The 17,798-nt window shown below is 36.0% G+C and overlaps 1 long non-coding RNA gene across 2 annotated transcripts in view; it reads left to right on the top strand.

The window, feature by feature from the left end:
- The first annotated feature begins 388 nt into the window (after positions 1-388).
- LOC115857240 (uncharacterized) overlaps positions 389-17,798 on the top strand; it is a 341,441-nt gene continuing 324,031 nt past the window's right edge. For both annotated transcript variants that reach the window (XR_009563954.1, XR_009563953.1), the window contains exon 1: positions 389-709. This is a non-coding gene — a long non-coding RNA (uncharacterized lncRNA). The remainder of the gene's footprint in view (positions 710-17,798) is intronic.

The following is a 17,798-nucleotide window of genomic DNA, read 5'->3' as shown; positions in this document are numbered from 1 at the left end:
CATCTTCAGAACTCTTCACCTTGAAAAACTGAAACTCTGTACTCATTTAGCAATTCCCCATTCGCCTCTTCCCCTAGCCCCTGGCAGCGACCATCCTACTTTCTGCTCCTATGATTCTTTTTTTTTAAAAATACAACAGAAAGTTTAAATCTTAGTTTTCTTTCATTAGGGTAACACCATTTCCCAAGGAAATTATACAATTTAACACATTATTTCACAGCCAAATGCACTACATCTGCCTGCTTGTGCTTTGGGTTCGTTTTGTAACAGCTGAACCGACTTCCACGCCTCTTCACTGGGTGAACCGTCCTTGCGGCGCCTCTTGATGACGTGCCTGGTTTTAAATGCCTGCGCCGGCTGTGCGCGCAGCAGCAGGAGGTTGGAGAGAAGCGACGCCTGGCTGTGCTGGGATTTGTACCCAGTGCGGGGGGGGCGGGGACCGCAGCACAAAGGGGCTCCCGGCAGGAGTGTGGAGCGTGTGTGAGGTTTCCTCGTGCAACAACTCTGACTTAGCGGAGGTTTCATGTGCAGAAACTACCATATTCCTTATAAAGACAGTTGCCATGTTGTGGCTGAATCCGCACAGACGGAGGCTGCCTGGCCGACAGCATTCGGAACCTGAACCCGCCTGCGCCCTGGGGAAGATGCCGTCCCTCTGAGTGTCCGCAAGCTGCTGTTGCTGTAAATTTGACTGCCTCAAGTACTTCATGTAAGTAGAATCGTATAATATTTGTATTTCTGTGCCTGGTTTATTCCACTCAGTGTGTCCTCAGCTGCTAGGTCATGTCCTCAGGGTTCATCCATGTTGAATTTCCTTCCTTTTCAAGGCTGAATGATATTCCTGTGTGTGTATCACATTTTGTTTATGCATTCGGTAAATCTTTTAAAAGTGATGTTTCAGTTGGCTATAATACATAATAAAAATGTGGATAAGGATGACATTATGTTTAAAGAAAACTGAAAATCAGAAAAGAATTTAAGAAGAACTTATAAAGTTACTGTTGTCACATAGCTGGTAGAATAATCTCTCTGAGAGTTGCCCCTCCCCCCTTTTTCTTGGTCTTAGGGAATATGAATCAAGAAAGAATTGGAAAATTAAATACTTGCTCCTATAGATTGGAAAATGTAAGTAAGTAAAAATCCAAGTAAGACCAAATAGGGCATAATTTCACTATTTGAGTCTTACCTCAAACATTTTGTTACATGTAAATTTGTTAGTGCCATTCTATTTAAACTCCTGAAGGAACCAATTAAATGGACTTTAAGGATATTTTAAAAGAAGAGTAATTAGGAACACAGGGCTTTAAACTTTTTTGCCTAATTTATTCTGTATCTGGAGGCATAACTAAAACTTTACTATATAAAAGAATGGAGGAAATTGGAAAAGGGATTGCAGGATGTTAACAAAACATCATCCCTGTACACGTAATATTTATATTGCCAAATGTCAGTAGGAATTCCTTTTGCATTTTATTTTTGCCTAATTACTTATGTCAGGAATTTCTGAAATGATTAGGAGCCAAAAAGGAAAGAAGAAACTTTCTTAGTGTTCTTCTCTTTGTTAAATAGTTGCAGAGTAGGTGTCTCTTATCCACAAGTGTCCAAAGGATATGCTCCAGGTGTTCCTCAAAAATAATTTAAATCTTTTTTCTTTTTGTGTTAATATGAAACACACATAATAACTTACTTTCACCAATCAGGTTATTATGTAATTTCAGACAAGAAATGTGATAGCTTTAACAAGGTCATTGTCAGAGTTCAGGAAGACTAGAGACCCATGTCTTTTTTCTCTGTGGCATATGCCACCTCCTTTTCCTTTGCCCCATTTCCCTTCTTATTCTGTTCTGTCTGTATTTCTCAGTTTAGTAGCTATATATATATATATATGTATGTTTTTTTTTTTTTTTTTGCGGTACGCGGACCTCTCACTGTTGTGACCTCTCCCGTTGCTGAGCACAGGCTCCGGACGCGCAGGCTCAGCGGCCATGGCTCACAGGCCCAGCCACTCCACGGCATGTGGGATCTTTCCGGACTGGGGCACAAAGCCGCGTCCCCTGCATCGGCAGGCGGACTCTCAACCACTGCGCCACTAGGGAAGCCTAGTATTATACATTTTTAGGCTGTGATTTTCACTGGCAGTAATAGAGTAATCTTTCACTTGTTTTGGCTTAAGTTCATTCTGCATTTCAGACTCACTTATTGTTGTATCATTAATAATTGTAGCTTTTTCCACTCATGGCAAAATGCAAGGAAAACAGTAAATATATTGTATAGACATTTTTGTGACTATAGGTTTCTGGTTAAAACAGTCTTTTTTTTTTAAAAAAAATTTATTTATTTATTTATTTTTGGCTGCGTTGGGTCTTTGTTGCTGCGTGTGGGCTTTCTCCAGTTGTGGTGAGCGGGGGCTACTCTTTGTTGTGGTGCACAGGCTTCTCATTGCAGTGACTTGTCTTGTTGTGGAGCACAGGCTCTAGGCACGTGGGCTTCTGTAGTTGTGGCACGTGGGCTCAGTAGTTGTTGCTCACGGGCTCTAGAGCACAGGCTCAGTAGTTGTGGTGCATGGGCTTAGTTGCTCCGTGGCATGTGGGATCTTCCCAGGCCAGGGCTCAAACCTGTCTCCCGTGCATTGGCAGGCGGATTCTTTACGACTGTGCCACCAGGGAAGCCCAAAACAGTCTTTTTTCATATTTGTTCTTTATTATATAATAGTCTAATAAAGGAATGATGAGTGAAAAATGTGGACATATATACAATAAATCTATAATAAATAGTGTTGCAATATGCATATCCATCATCAGTTAATGATACAACCCCAAGTGGAACATGTTTCTCAAATTTCAATACTGAGCTGATGAACAGATATTCACTAGATAGTCAACAGATGTATATTAAACTAAACTGATTTGTAAGTCAGAGGTTATCTCTTTATAATTACACTTAATAGCTCCATATAAAACAATATGATTAGCAATGTATAGAATGCATTCTGATCTTAAGGTTATCATTACAAGAAAAAAATTGTAACTTGTATGGATGTTAACTAGACTTATTGTGGTGATCATTTTGCAATATATACAAATATCAAATCATTATGTTGTACACCTGAAATTAATATGATGTTACATGTCAATTACACCTCAATTTAAAAACAATGTGATCTGAGCTCTTTATGAAGGAGTTAGGGGAGTTTTTCACATCTCCCCTAAGGTACATTGGGATGTACACCACACTCTTTCACCAAACCTAGGGAATTGGCAGTTCTCCTTGATTCCACCTTAGTCTCAGCATTGCACTTGCCTCAGGTCCATCAATCACATTTCTTAATTCCATGGTCCAAAGTGCTCACAAAACAGCCTCTTCTTACTCCTACTTCCTTATTTCAGGTCCTAATTAACTCCTGGCTGAGTTACTGCAGCATCCTCTGAACTCAGCTTTTTGCCTATATTTTATTCCATTCTTAGCGTTCAAAGTGAAAATATGGCCATGCTACTGCACTGTTGAAAGCCTATCAAAGGTTGTCCAATGATGATGCCAATATTTTCCATACTTTTCTTATTGCACAGTCCTGTTGATCAAAATGATAAAAGATACTTCCAAATAGAAAAATGAGAGGATAAAAATTCAATGTAAAATATTTGTAGAAGGTTTACCACTCTTATTAGATAATATTTCAAGGTAAACTAAATTTAGAGCAAGATTAACTACTAATGATGGTGGTTACAAGTCCATATTTAAAATAACCTTATTAATTTTAATTTATTTTGCTTGTCTTCATGTCAGATCTTTTTATAGTGAATATATTTGACATATAACATTGTGTATAGTTTGTTACTTTGATACATAATATTGTAACATGATTGCTGTTGTGATATTTATCACGTTACATAATTATAGTACAATATTGTTGTTTATATTCATTAATACTGTGAATTAGATCATTGCAAGTTTGTTCTCTTAAGAGCATCAGTCTTATCTACCCATCCCCTGATAACCAGCGTTTTACTCTCTATTTTTTATGAGCTTGGCTCTTTTAGATTCCATGTATAAGTGATATCATATCGTACTTGTCTTTCTTTGTCTGACTTCTCACAGCATAATGTGCTCAAGGTCCATCCATGTTGTCACAGATGGCAGGATATCCTTCTTTCTCACACATGAATAATATTCAACTGTATATATAGCACATCTTTTTTATCCATTCATCCACTGATGGTCATTTAGGTTGTTTCCATATCTTGGCTGTTGTGAATAATACTTCAGTAAAGATGAGAGTGCATATATCTCTTCAAAATCCTGTTTTCATTTCTTTTGGGCATATACCCAGAAGTGGATTGCTAGATTGTTAGATCTATTTTTAATTTTTTGAGGAATTTCCATATTGTTTTCCACAGTGGTTGGACCAGTTTACATTCCCATCAACAGTGTTATAAGGGCTCCCTTTTCACCACATCCTTGCCAGCACCTGCTCTCTCTTGTCTTCTTGATGCTAGCCATTCTAGCAGGTGTGAGGTGGTATCTCATTGTGGTTTTGATTTGCATTTCCCTGATGATTAGTAATGTTGAGCATCTTTTCATGAGCCTGTTGGCCATTTTGATGTCCTCTTTGGAAAATATCTATGTAGTTCTTTTGCTCATTTTTAAATTGGGTGTTTGTATTTGTTATTAACTTGTATGAGTTCTTTGTATATTTTGGATATTAACCCTTCATCTGATATATGGTTTACAAATTTTTTCTCCCATTCTGTAGGTTGTCTTTTCATTTTGTTGTTTCTTTTGCTGTATGAAGCTTTGAATTTGGTGTAGTCCCATTTGTTGATTCTTGCTTTTGTTGTTTGTGCTTTTGGCATCATGTCCCCAAAATCGTTGCCAACATCAATATCAAGGAGCTTCTTCCCCATATTTTCTTCTAGGAGTTTTGTGATATCAGGTTTTATGTTTACGTCTTTGATCCATTTCAAGTTAATATTTTATGAGTAGTGTGAGATAGGGATCCAGTTTTACTGTTCTGCATGTATTTCTCCAGTTTCCCCAGCATTAATTGTTGAAGACACTATCCTTTCCTTATTGAATGCTCTTGGCTTCCTTGTTGAATATTGGTTGATTGTATATGCCAGGATTTAATTCTGGGCTCTCTGTTCTGTTCCATTTGTTTACATGTATATTTTTGTGCTGTTCTTATTGCTCTGGCTTTGTTGTATAGTTTGAAATCAGGAAGCATGATACCCCCAGCTCTGTTCTTTTTTCTCAGGATTACTTTGGCTATTCAAGGTCTTTTGTGGTTCCACACAAATTTTACGATTGTTTCTTCTGTTTCGGTGAAGAATAACTGATATTTTGATGAGAATTGTGTTGAATCTGTAGATGGCTTTGAGCAGCATGGATATTTAAACAGTATAGTTCTTCCAATCCATGAACATGGGATTTTAGAAAAATTGTGTCTTCTTTGATTTCTCTCAGCAAAGTCTTGTAGTTTTCTTCTTTTTTAGGTATCATTCTGATATTTAAAAAAATTTTTTTAACATCTTTATTGGAGTATAATTGCTTTACAATGTTGTGTTAGTTCCTGCTGTATAACAAAGTGAATCAGCTATACGTATACATATATCCCCATATCCCCTCCCTCTTACATCTCCCTCCCACTGTCCCTATCCCACCCCTCTAGGTGGTCACAAAGCATGGAGCTGATCTCCCTGTGCTATGTGGCTGCTTCCCACTAACTATCTATTTTACATTTAGTAGTGTATATATGTCAGTGCCACTCTCTCAAAGTCTTGTAGTTTTAATTATACAGATATTTCACTTCCTTGGTTAAATTTAATTCTAAGTATTTTATTGTTTATGATGCTCTTGTGAAAGGGATAATTTTACTTCTTTTTCAGATGGTTCATTGTTAGTGTAAAGGAATGCAACTGATTTCTATATGTTGCTTTTGTATCCTGCAACTTTACTGAAACTGTTGATTAGTTCCAACAGTTTTTTTGTTGACTCTTTGGAATTTTCTATATATAAAATCATATCATCAGCAGAAAGCAATAGCTTTGCATCTTCCTTTCTGATTTAGATGCCTTTTATTTCTTTGTCTTGCCTAATTGCCCTGTCTAGGGCTTCCAGTACTATATTGAATAAGAGAGATGAGAGTGGGCATTCTTGTCTTGCTCCTGATCTTGGAGGAAAAGCTTTCAGTTTTTCTCCATTGAGTATAATGTTAGCTGTGGGTTAGTTAAATATGACTTTTATTATGTTGAGTTATGTTCCTTCTATACCCAATCTGTCAAAGGCTTTTTATCATGAAAGCATATTGTATTTTGTCAGATGCTTTTTCCGTGTCTGTTGAAATGATCATGTGATTTTTTGATTTTGTTGATGTGATATATTACATTAATTGATTTGTGTATGTTGAATCATATTTGCATTCCAGAGATGAATCCCACTGATTATAGTGCGTTATCTTTTTACTGTGTTCTTGAATTCAGTTTGCTAATATTTTATTGAGAATTTTTACATCTATGCTCACCAGGGATGTTGGTGTATAGTTTTCTTTTCTTGTGGTACCTGTACCTGGTTTTGGTATCAAGGTAATGTAATAGGGGCAGGGCGGGAGTGTGGCCATTGGTCCATGGCCGTTAGCTGTTCTGCTTTGCCAATGGTCGGCATGGCAGTGGTCCCCACGGTGGCAGTCTCCCTTGGTTGCAGTCTGTGGGACCTGGCCCCCATTTGCCCTCTTGCCCCCTTCCCCAGAGCAGTTGCTGAGTGAGTCCTGACATAGCAGGGTGCTGAGGAGGGGTACAGAAGGGAAAGGCTGCGGCTGCACCGGGCAGGCGCAAATGTTTCAGCCTCTCACTTTGGGTGACTGGGCTGTTTCAGGCGGCCGGGCAGGCATACTGACAGGTGGACCGGCAGACTAGTGGAGGTGGTGATGCTCTGTGTGATCGTCCATTAGGTAGACCCTCTGCTGGTGTGAAAGGCCAGTTGAAGATGCTGTGGCTGGAACATTGTGACCTGACCATGACCTGACCCCATGGACAGTTATAAGGACAAAGGATCTGACACCAAGAATTTTGCAACAACTAACCACGCTCCTCTCTCACCTTGCCTTTAAAAGGGCTTTGCTGAACGCCTTTGGGGAGTTTGGGGTTTTTTAAGGCATGAGCCACCCATCTCTATGCATGGCCCTGCAATAAACCTTTCTTGGCTCCAAACTTTGATGTTTCAGTATCGTTTGGCCTCACTGTGTGCAGGGCACACAGACCTGTATTCGATAACAGTAATGCTGGCCTTATAGAATGAATTTGGAAGTGTTCTTTCCTCCTCAATATTTTGGAAGTGTTTGAGGAGGGTTGTTGTTAATTCTTCTTTAAATGTTTAGTAGAATTCACCAGTGAATCTGTCTGATTCTGAAGTTTTCTATGTTGGGATGTTTCTGTCATTGATTCAATCTCTTTACTGATTATTGGTCTCTTTATATTTTCTATTTCTTCCTGATTGAGTCTTGGTAAGTTGTGTTTCTAGAAATGTATCTAGTTCTTCTAGGTTATGTAACTTGTTGACATATAATTATTCATAGCAGTCTCTGATGTTCCTATGTATTTCTGTCTAGTATTAGTTGTAATGTTCCCTCTTCAATTTTATTTGAGTCTTCTCTCGTTTTTTCTTGGTTAATCTACCTAAAGCTTTGTCAATTTTGTTTGCCTTTTCAAAGAACTAGCTCTTAGATTCATTGTTCCTTTCTATTGTTTTTCTGGTCTCTATTTCATTTATTTCTGCTCTGATCCTTATTATTTCCTTCCTTCTGCTAACTTTGGGCTTGATTTGGTCTTTTTTGTCTAGTCCCTGAGGTGTAAAGTTAAGTATTTTATTTGAAATCTTTCTAATTTCTTAATATATGCATTTATTACTATAAACTTTCCTCTCAAAAATGCTTTTGTTGCATTCCACAAGATTTGATGTATTTACATTTTCATTTGTTTTGAGATAATTTTTAATTTCACTTTTGATTTCTTTTTTGACCAATTGGTTGTTTAGAAGTGTGTTGTTTAGTTTCCATATATTTGTACATCTTACCACTTTCCTATAGTTGTTGATTTCTAGTTTGATACCATTGTGGTCAGAAAAGATAGTTGCTATGATTTCAGTTTTCTTGAATTTGTTAAGGTTTGTTTTGTGTCCTGTTATACATCTGTCCTGGAGAAGTTCCATGTGCACTTGAGAAAACTGTGTATTCTGCTATGGTTGGTTGGAATGTTCAGTATATGTCTGCTGCATTCATTTGTTCTAAATTATGGTTCAACTCCAACATTAATTGTTCATTTTCTGTCTAGGCAATCTATTCTTTCCTGATAGTGGGATATTGAAATACAATATTATTATATTGTTGTGTAGGTCTCCCTTAAGATCCATTAGCATTTGCTTAATATTTTGGTACTCAGTGTTGGGAGCATGTATATTTACAATTGTTATATCTTGATGTATTGACCCCTTTTTCATTTTATAATGACTTTATTTGTCTCTTGCTACCATTTTTTGGCTTGAAGTCTGTTATGTCTGATATAAGTATGGCTATGTTCACTTTCTTTTGGTTTCTTCTTGCTTGGAATATCATCTTCAATCATTCACTTGAGCCTATGTGTGTCTTTAGAATTGAAGTGAGTCTTCTGTAGGTAACATACAGTTGGGTCTTGTTTTTTTAATTCATCCAGCCACTCCGTGTTTTTTTGATTAGTGAGTTCAGTCTATTTACATTTAGATGATTATTGATGTGTAAGAACATACTACTGCCATTTTATCTTTTGTTTTCTGGTTATTTTTTTTCTCCATTGTTTCTTTTTCCTTCTGTTTCTGTCTACCTTTGTAAGTTGGTGGTTTTACACAGTGATTAGTTCAGTCTCCTATTTTTTGTTTTGTGTCTCTGCTCTAGATGTTTGCTTTGTGATTACCATAAAGTTTACATAAAACATCTCATAAATACAAGAGTCCTTTTTCTGCTTATAGCAACTTACCTTCATTTGCCTATAAAGGTTCCGTTCTTCTATTCCTTCTTTTCTGTGGTTTGATGTCACAACTTATCTTTTTTTTTTTTTTTTTTGCGTTACGCGGGCCTCTCACCGTTGTGGCCTCCCCCATTGCGGAGCACGGGCTCAGGACGCGCAGGCTCAGCGGCCATGGCTCACGGGCCCAGCTGCTCCGCGGCATGTGGGATCTTCCCGGACCGGGGCACGAACCCGTGTCCCCTGCATCGGCAGGCGGACTCTCAACCACTGCGCCACCAGGGAAGCCCACAACTTATCTTTTTAAGCTGTGAATTTGTTACCAAATTGTAGTGACTATAGTTATTTTTAATATTCTTTTCCTTTAACGTTTATGCTATAATTGTTTAACACGCTTCTAAAATAGAGTTACAGTTTTCTAATTCCGACTGTGTTTATCATCTTAATCAGAGTTTTGTGTGCCTTTGTCTTCATTTCAACTTGAAGAGCTCCCTCCAACATTTCTTGTAAGGCAGGTCTGGTGATTTGAACTCCCTCAGCTCTTTTTTGTCTGGGAAAGCTTTCATTTTCCCTTCATATCTGAAGGGTAACTTTGTCAGATAGAGTATTCTTGGCTGGCAATTTGTATGTTTCCATAGTTTGAGCATGTCAATCCACTCTCTCATGGCCTGTAGATTTTCTACTGAGAAATCTGATGGTGGCTTAATGGGGGTCCCTTTATAGATTACTTTCTTTTTTTCACTGAGTGTTTTTAAACTTCGTTATCATTGGCCTGACAGTTTCATCATAATGTGTCTTAGAAAAGTTCTTTTTGCATTGAGATACTAAGGTGTTCTGTTAGCTTTGTGGACTTGTATATACAGTTCTTTCCCCAGGTTTAGGAGGTTCTCAGCTATTGTTTTTTAAAATAAACTTTCTGTCCCCTTCTTCTCTTTTCCTTCTGGTGAACCGATTACTTTTATGTTGGATTTTCTAATGGAGTCTGATAACTCTCATAAGGTTTCTTCTCTCTAAAAAAATCTTAGTTCTCTTTCACCTTCCATTTGAATCATTTCTAAATTCCTAACTTTCTGGTTGCTTATTCTCTCTTCCATCTGATCTGCTCTGTTTTCAATGCCTTCTAATGCATTCTTCATCTCTTTTTTTTTTTTTGAGTTTTTTGGCTCCAGAATTTCTGTTTAGTTCTTTTTTAGAATTTACATCTGTTTGGTAAAGTGTTAATTAATTTTATTCCTGAGTTCATTGAATTGCCTTTTTGAGTTTTCTTGTAGCTTGTTGAATTTCTTTATAACAACTATTTTGAATTCTCTATCAGAATGCAATATTCTGTGTCCGATTTCACTTGCTGGAGAATTGTGATTTTGTTTTTGTGATACCATATTACCATGATTTTTCATAGTGTTTGATGAAATGTTCCTCTGCTGCTGCATTTGAATTAGCAAACAACTTTTTTATTTAGGTAAGACTTTGTTTTCTTTCATTCTAACAATCCAACAGGTTGGCAATTAGAAGTCTTTCTTTTGTTTTCCAGAAGGTGGTACTATAGCACAAGTTTTTGGTTTCTGTTACTGATGCTAACTTGTAGCTAAATTTGGGAGTGAGCCCATAAAAACAAACAAACAAAAAAACTGGTGACAAGAGTTGGAAGAGGTGTGTTCTTAGCACTTGGGTTCTGGCCCAGTAGGGGGAGTCTCAGAGGGAGTGGAGGAGTCCAAGAGGTTTGTGGGCAGATCTTCTGACATTTTGGGCAGATGGCATGAAATGCATTCCTTCAATTCTCTGCCTTCTTCCTTTTGCTTTCCCTCTCCTGGTCATGGAGACCTCTCTTCAGAAATCTGTTTTCTGAAGAGCAACAGGACCCTCTACTGCAGCCCCTGTGGCCAGGCAGACTTTTACTTTCCACGTCCTCTGCTAGAAGGGCTGCCACTACCATTAGTGTTGGTGTTGCTGCCACCACCACTGCCCCAATGCTACTGCTGCTGCAACTCCCTTGACTCTATATATCCTCCACCATGGTCTAATGCACCCACTTTTGGATGCATTTCTGAAGTGTTCTGGTGTGCTCTGCAAAGGAACTTTGATCAGTTATGGATATCCTATTAGTTGTAAATCAAAGTGGAGAGAGAAGAATGACTCACACCAACCACCATGATGCTGATCCCCATCTTCTTAGATCATCATTTTTAACCTCATAATGTGGCTGATGAAATGTCGTCTCTACCATGCTTTCATTGCTATGTTTGCATTATTAGCATTATATTTATAGAGGGTTGTTTCTTTTTAAACCACTTATCTATGTTGTGATCCCTAAATATAGTTAATGTTGATAAAATTAGAAATATAATTCATGAATTCAGTTAACTGAGCACACGAACAGTACATCATTTTGAAATACTCAAAAAGTAAACACACAAACTTCTCTGTTTTGGAACTTTCTCTTGTGTTCCATAGGAGATAATTTGATCACCTCACATAGTATGAATTAGGGATCCATTAATCCATCCATTCTGATTATAATTAAAGCTTAATTTATTTTCCATTTTTAAAGAAAATAAATAAAAATGTAAATTCTAATATGTTCCTTGTACCTATGGAAAGGTCATCTTTCACATCCACTTTTAGAGACATGTCCTATAAAATACAATTCAAACTCCTTACTGTAATTCTTACTTGGGATTAGTGTTTTCATGATCTGTATTTTCCATCAATTTGCATTTAGCTTACACAAGTGTTTATAGTTAAAACAAGTTTATAGCTTATAGTTGGGTCTTGCATTTGAATTCTAACAATATTTGTCTTTTAATTGGTATTTAGACCATTTACATTTAATGTAATTGTCAATTTGGTCAGCTTTAAATTTACCATCTTGCTATTTGTTTTCTATTTATTCCATCTATTCTTTTTTCTTTTTACCATTTTTATTTCCTTCTTTTGAATGGAGGTTTTAATGTGTGTCTTTAATTCCAATATTGATTTATTTCCTTTTGTCATGGTTCTGGTTTTAAAATTTTATCTTTATTGTATTACAATCTAGTCTCTAGTATTATATTACTTTTTACAGTAGTATACTTTCATTATCTCCTCCCGTTCTAGGTGCCATTGTTATCATACATTTTATTTTATATTTGTCATAAACCCTATATTATTATTATTTTATTTCAGTCAACTATAATTTAAACCAAAATTTGAAATGAGAAAACATCTTTTCTATTTACCACATACTTAACGTTTTCAGCACCATTCCTTCTTTAGTAGAGTTCCAAATTTTCATGTTATAATTTTACTTCTGCTTAAAATTTTTCCTATAACATTTCTTATAGTGCCAGACAGTTGGTAACAAATTCTTTCTGTTTTTGTTTACCATGAAAAAGAGTTTTCTTTGTTTGTCTTTTACTTTTCTTTTTAAGGATAGTTTTATATGAAAGTTGCTTCTTTTAGTAGTTTAAAGATGTTGCATCTCACCTGGATTGGATATTTTTTGATGAGAAATCTCTGATTATTATTATCTTTGTAGTGTGTTAGTGTTCTGTAGAGAAAGAGAACCAATAGGATAGATAGGTAAATAGGTAAATAGATGGATAGATATATAGGCAGATGGATGGATGGATGGATACATAGATAGATGAATGAGGGAATTTATTGTAGGAATTGGCTCATGTGACTATGGAGGCCAAGAAGTCCCACAATTCGTTGTCTTCAAGCTGGAAGCCTAAGGAAGCAGGTGGTGTAGTTCCAGTACAAAGCTGAAGGCCTAAGAACCAGGAGAGCCAATGGTATAAGTCCTAATTTGAGTCCAAGAGTCTGGAACCAGGAGGACCTATGTATAAGGACAGAGGAAAATGGATATCTCAGCTCAAGCAAGAGAGCAAATTCTCCCTTCTTCCATCTTTTTGTTCCACTCAGGCCCTCAGCCAATTATATATTGTCTACTCACATTGGTCGGGGTGATCTTTTCAATCAGCTGATTCAAATGCTAAACTCTTCTGGAAACACCCTCACAGGCACACCCAGAAATAAGTTTTACCAGCTGTCTGGGCCTTCCTTAGCTCAGTCAGGTTGACAGATAAATTAACTTTCACATGTAGGCAAAATGTTTTTTTCCCTCTCACACTTACTTTTTTCTCTTTATTGCTGGCTTTTCATAATTTGATTATGATGTGTCTTAGTATGATTTTCATTGTGTTTGTCATGTATTGGTTTCATTTAGCTTCTTAGTTTTGTGCAATTATGGAGTTCATCTACTTTGAAGAAGTTTTCAGCATTATTTTTCAGTTTTTGTCCTTCATCTCCTCACACACACACATTTTGCAACTCCAATTATACATATATTAGGCCTCTTAACATTGTCCCATAAGTCACTGAGGATCTTTTATTTTGTTTTTAGTCTTTTTTTCTCTTTGTTATTCAGTATGATAGTTTCTGTTGCTATGGTCCAAGATCACTGATCTTTTCTTCTAAAGTGTTTATGCTCTTACTAGTCATAATTCTTTTGTTTCACTTGTTTTATTTTTCATCTCTAGAAGTTCCTTTTAGTTATTTTCTATATTTCCCATGTCTCTTATGTCTATATATATATTTTTAAGTTATCAAGCATATGGAACATATTTATAATGGCTGTTTTAAGGTCTTTGTCAGCTAATTCCATAATTTCTGCCATCGTTCATGAGAATGTTTCTATTTTCTGATATTTCTCCCAGCGTGTTTATTGGCATAGCTTGTTATTTTTCATTGTGGGGGACATAGTGAATGTTACATTGTTGAATATTTGGATTTTGTTCTAGCATATTAGTTTGCAAATAGTAAAGTTACTTACAGATTAGCTAAAACCCTTTGAGGTTTATTTCTAACATTTTTTAGAGCAGGCTTAGAATAGTCTAGTAATAGTTTATCCTTTATGCTAAGGTGTGTCCCTTCTGGGATTTCTACTGAATGCTTTAGTGACCAATAATGAATCTCCGCTTTCACTGATCAGAGTTTGAATATCTCCCAGCCCTATAAAAGCTCTTGGAATTGGTTGCTTACCACTTCTTAGTTTTTCTTTGTTCAGTCTCTCAGAATTTCATCATGTACTCAAGTGGCTTAGTATTCAGTAAAATGTCAAAAGACCTCTGAATATTTCTAAAGCATTTTTTTCAGCCTGTAGCTGTATACTGAAACTTTCATCCATAATTCCAACTACTTCACGTTTCTTGATCTCAGACAAGAAAATTCAGTGAGACTCTTGGGTTCTATTTGGGATTCCTCTCTCTGTGCAACATTCTGGAATGTGACTCCAAGCAGAAATCTGAAACAATTGTAACACTCATTTTTTTTCTCTCTCAGTGATCACAGTCTTGCACTTTTGGTTATTAGATGTCTGAAAATAGTTGTTTCATATATTTTGTCCAGCTTTCTAGCTGTTTACAATAATGGGGAGTAAGTCTGTTTCATGTTACTTCTTCATGGCCAGAAATTTGATTGTTTGTTTTTTAAAGAAAGGCTTCATTTTATTTAAGTTTCTTTAAAACGTGTGCAGATACAGATTTATTTTTATCCTTCTTATTACATGTTATGAATTTTTACACATGCAGAGCCATGGTTTTTATCAATTCTTAAAAGTTCTGCATTATCACAGAATCATATCTTTATTCCTCTGTTCTTTTATTCTGTTACTCCGATAAGCTATATATTAAACTTTCTCATTCTATCTTACTTTTTCTTAAATGTTGTTAGTATTGTTTATGCTTTTGACTCTCAGTGACTTATTTGGGATAATTTCTTCAAATCCTTTTTCACTTGACAAATTTTCTTTTTGTCTTTGTCTCATCTGTTAATTCATTGAATATATTTATTTAAAAATTTAACTATTATATATCTTATTTCTCAGTTATTTGAATTATTTGGTTCATTATCAAATATTTCTAATTATTTTTATAGTGTCCTTTTTACTTTTGACTTTTAAATTTCATTTTATATTTCTTTAAATATTTCTAACATAAGTCTTTTAAAGTCTTTTTAAAAAGTATTTATATTTTGGCTGCATCGGGTCTTAGTTGTGGCATGCGGAATCTTTCATTGTGGTGTGCGAGCTTCTCTCTAGCTGCGGCACATGGGCTGCAGAGTGCATGGGCTCTGTAGTTGTGGTGTGCGGGCTCTAGACTGCATGGGCTCTGTAGTTGCAGCACCTAGGCTCTCTAGTTGTGGCTCATGGGCTTAGTTGCCCCGTGGCATGTGGGTTTCTAGTTTCCTGACCAGAGATCAAACCAGCGTCCCCTGCATTGCAAGGCAGATTCTTAACCACTGAACCACCAGGGAAGTCCCTAAAGTCTTATTTAGCAATTCCATTATCCAAATTGCTTCAGAGGGCAATCTCCTGACTTTCACTTACAGTGGCTTATTTCCTTGTGTAATTGGGACTTAGCGGGAATCCTAGAGTCTAAATCAGTATTAATTTTCTCTGTAGAGGATTTGCGTTAACTTCTTTCTTCTTCTGAGATCCTGGTCGTTCTATGAACCTGGAATTAAGTACCCTTCAACTAGCTCTGCCTAATTCAAGAATGTCATATTTAACTCTTACACATTGTCATAGGCTCTGGGTACTGGTATCAGGGCAAGCCCAGTGTTTTTGTGTGCTTATTGATTATTCTTATTTTTCAAGTTTCAGTTCACTGTTCTTAATTGTTTGTTTATTTTATTCCTGAGATTTCTTTACTCTTTTGTGAGCACCGTAATGTTTTAAAAATATGTTTGTTACAATTTATTTTTATTGGATTAGGAAAGACCTTCTGTGTATACCAGGTATATTATCTTCATACTGCAGAAAGATGAAATCCCTGCTTCTGTTTCTGGCTTTATCTCTTGAAAATTCCCTTCTTTTACCTTGTGTTCTAGCAGGACCAAAATATGTGATACAGTTTATATGCACTCACATACTTCTTCCTAGGAGTGCTTTTCTACCACTTGTCTACTTGATACATTTTTGTTCAGTTTTCAATATGTAGTTAATGTCTTTGAAACATTCCTGGAATACAATTATGGCTATCTCATTAATATCACTGATCTTTGTGCATAAATCTGAAAACAAATGCACCACAATGAAATGAAGTTATTTAATATGTTTTCATTATATTTTAGTTATATACTTTTTAGCTAGGGTTTATTTATTTTTAAAATTTTCATATCTCTTGTTTAACATAGTATGGGATACAGAGTGAATATTAAGAAATATGTTGAATGGATGGGTATTACTTCAATATAATTGATACCAAGAAAGAGTAATGTTACACCTCTGACGTAATAATACATACCAAGATGAGTGATGGTCTCTATAAGTACGAGAAAAAGGAAAGCCAAAAATTAAAAATTAGTCAGCAGCCAAGTATAATCCAGGGAAAGGTTTCCCTAATTCTTTTTGTCTTTCAGTTATGTAATTTGGTAACTTTAGTTATTAAAGACAATCTATTACCTACTCAAAACAATATTATTCTACCTGCTAAGCAATATCTTAGTAGACATCTGTATATCTATGTAAATTTTCTACATATAGGAGAATAAAGAGTCAAATTGGACACTATAGTTCCACCCTGTTAGAGTTTATATTTTTCATGTAAAATAATAAATAGGTATTCTGAATTTGACTATCCTGATAAAAATGAATCTTATATCTGTGTCAGCTGATAAATTTATGCATGTACAATATTGAAAATCATACCCTAGACTTGAAGTAACCTCACAAAATTGTTTTACTTTATATAAAATAAGATATAATCAAGTAGTAAAATTCTGAGTTCTAGAGCCAAGGGCAACTTTTCTAATGTTATACATGACTTTTCCACAAAGCTGGAGACATTTTTCAGTTAGTATTTGAGCCCAGTGGAATCTACTGTTTTTATTAACAACAACAAGAATACCTGTAAAATGTGTCCCGTTATAGCTTCACAATTCAGAGACAGAGATAAGCTACCTAGAGTGAATATGAGCTAGCACTCAAAGCTGAGAGACAGAGTTGCAACTGCTATCGTACAGAATGTTTGGTGTGGGAGATAGCACTAATCAAGGAACCTGTAGTTAGGGTTAGTTAGAGATAACTAACCTGTATTAGTTATAACTAACCTAGTTAGTTAGAGATATCTAACCTATTAGTTAGAGATAACTAATAGCCAGAGAACTAACTGGCCCTCTATTTAAAGCCTGACACTTGATCACTTACAAACAGAGCTCAAAACAGCTTTGTAATTGGTTTCAAAAATCATGATAGAAAGAAATATCTATTTCAGCCCAGAATGTCATGGGTCACAACAGGTTCTGTGGAAAGATAATACAGAGCTAGATTGTGACAGAGATATTTTCCTTAGCTATTACTGACTAATATTTCAACATTTCCCAGTGAGGAAGTTTGAAATCAGTGCCGAAACCACATTAGCTTGTAGTTTATTAAATACACACACATACATGCACATAACGCTTATGTGTTTGTGCTGAAGTTAAATATTTAGAAAATTGTATATCTTACCACTAAAAACATCCTTTTGTGTGTGTGTGTGTGTGTTTTGGTGTTATCTCCGTAAGAAATACACTCAAATGAAAATTTCAAGCAAGAATAGATGCTTTCAGTTGACAGACTTGGTAAGCTGCACATCTGGTGCTAAATAGTTCTCTCATGAACTCCAGCCCTATACATCCAGTGTCACTTGGGTATCTAATGGAGATATCAAGTTTTCTTTCCCATCACACCTGCTTCATCTATACTTTAACCTCTCTGAGTATTTGGAAACTTCATCTTTCCAGTTGCTTGTGTCACAACCTTGGAGTTATACTGAATATTTTTTTCTT

This window comes from Globicephala melas, chromosome 5 (genome assembly GCF_963455315.2).
Source record: "Globicephala melas chromosome 5, mGloMel1.2, whole genome shotgun sequence".
Lineage (NCBI taxonomy): Eukaryota > Metazoa > Chordata > Mammalia > Artiodactyla > Delphinidae > Globicephala > Globicephala melas.
This window is presented reverse-complemented; position numbering and strand designations above follow the sequence as displayed.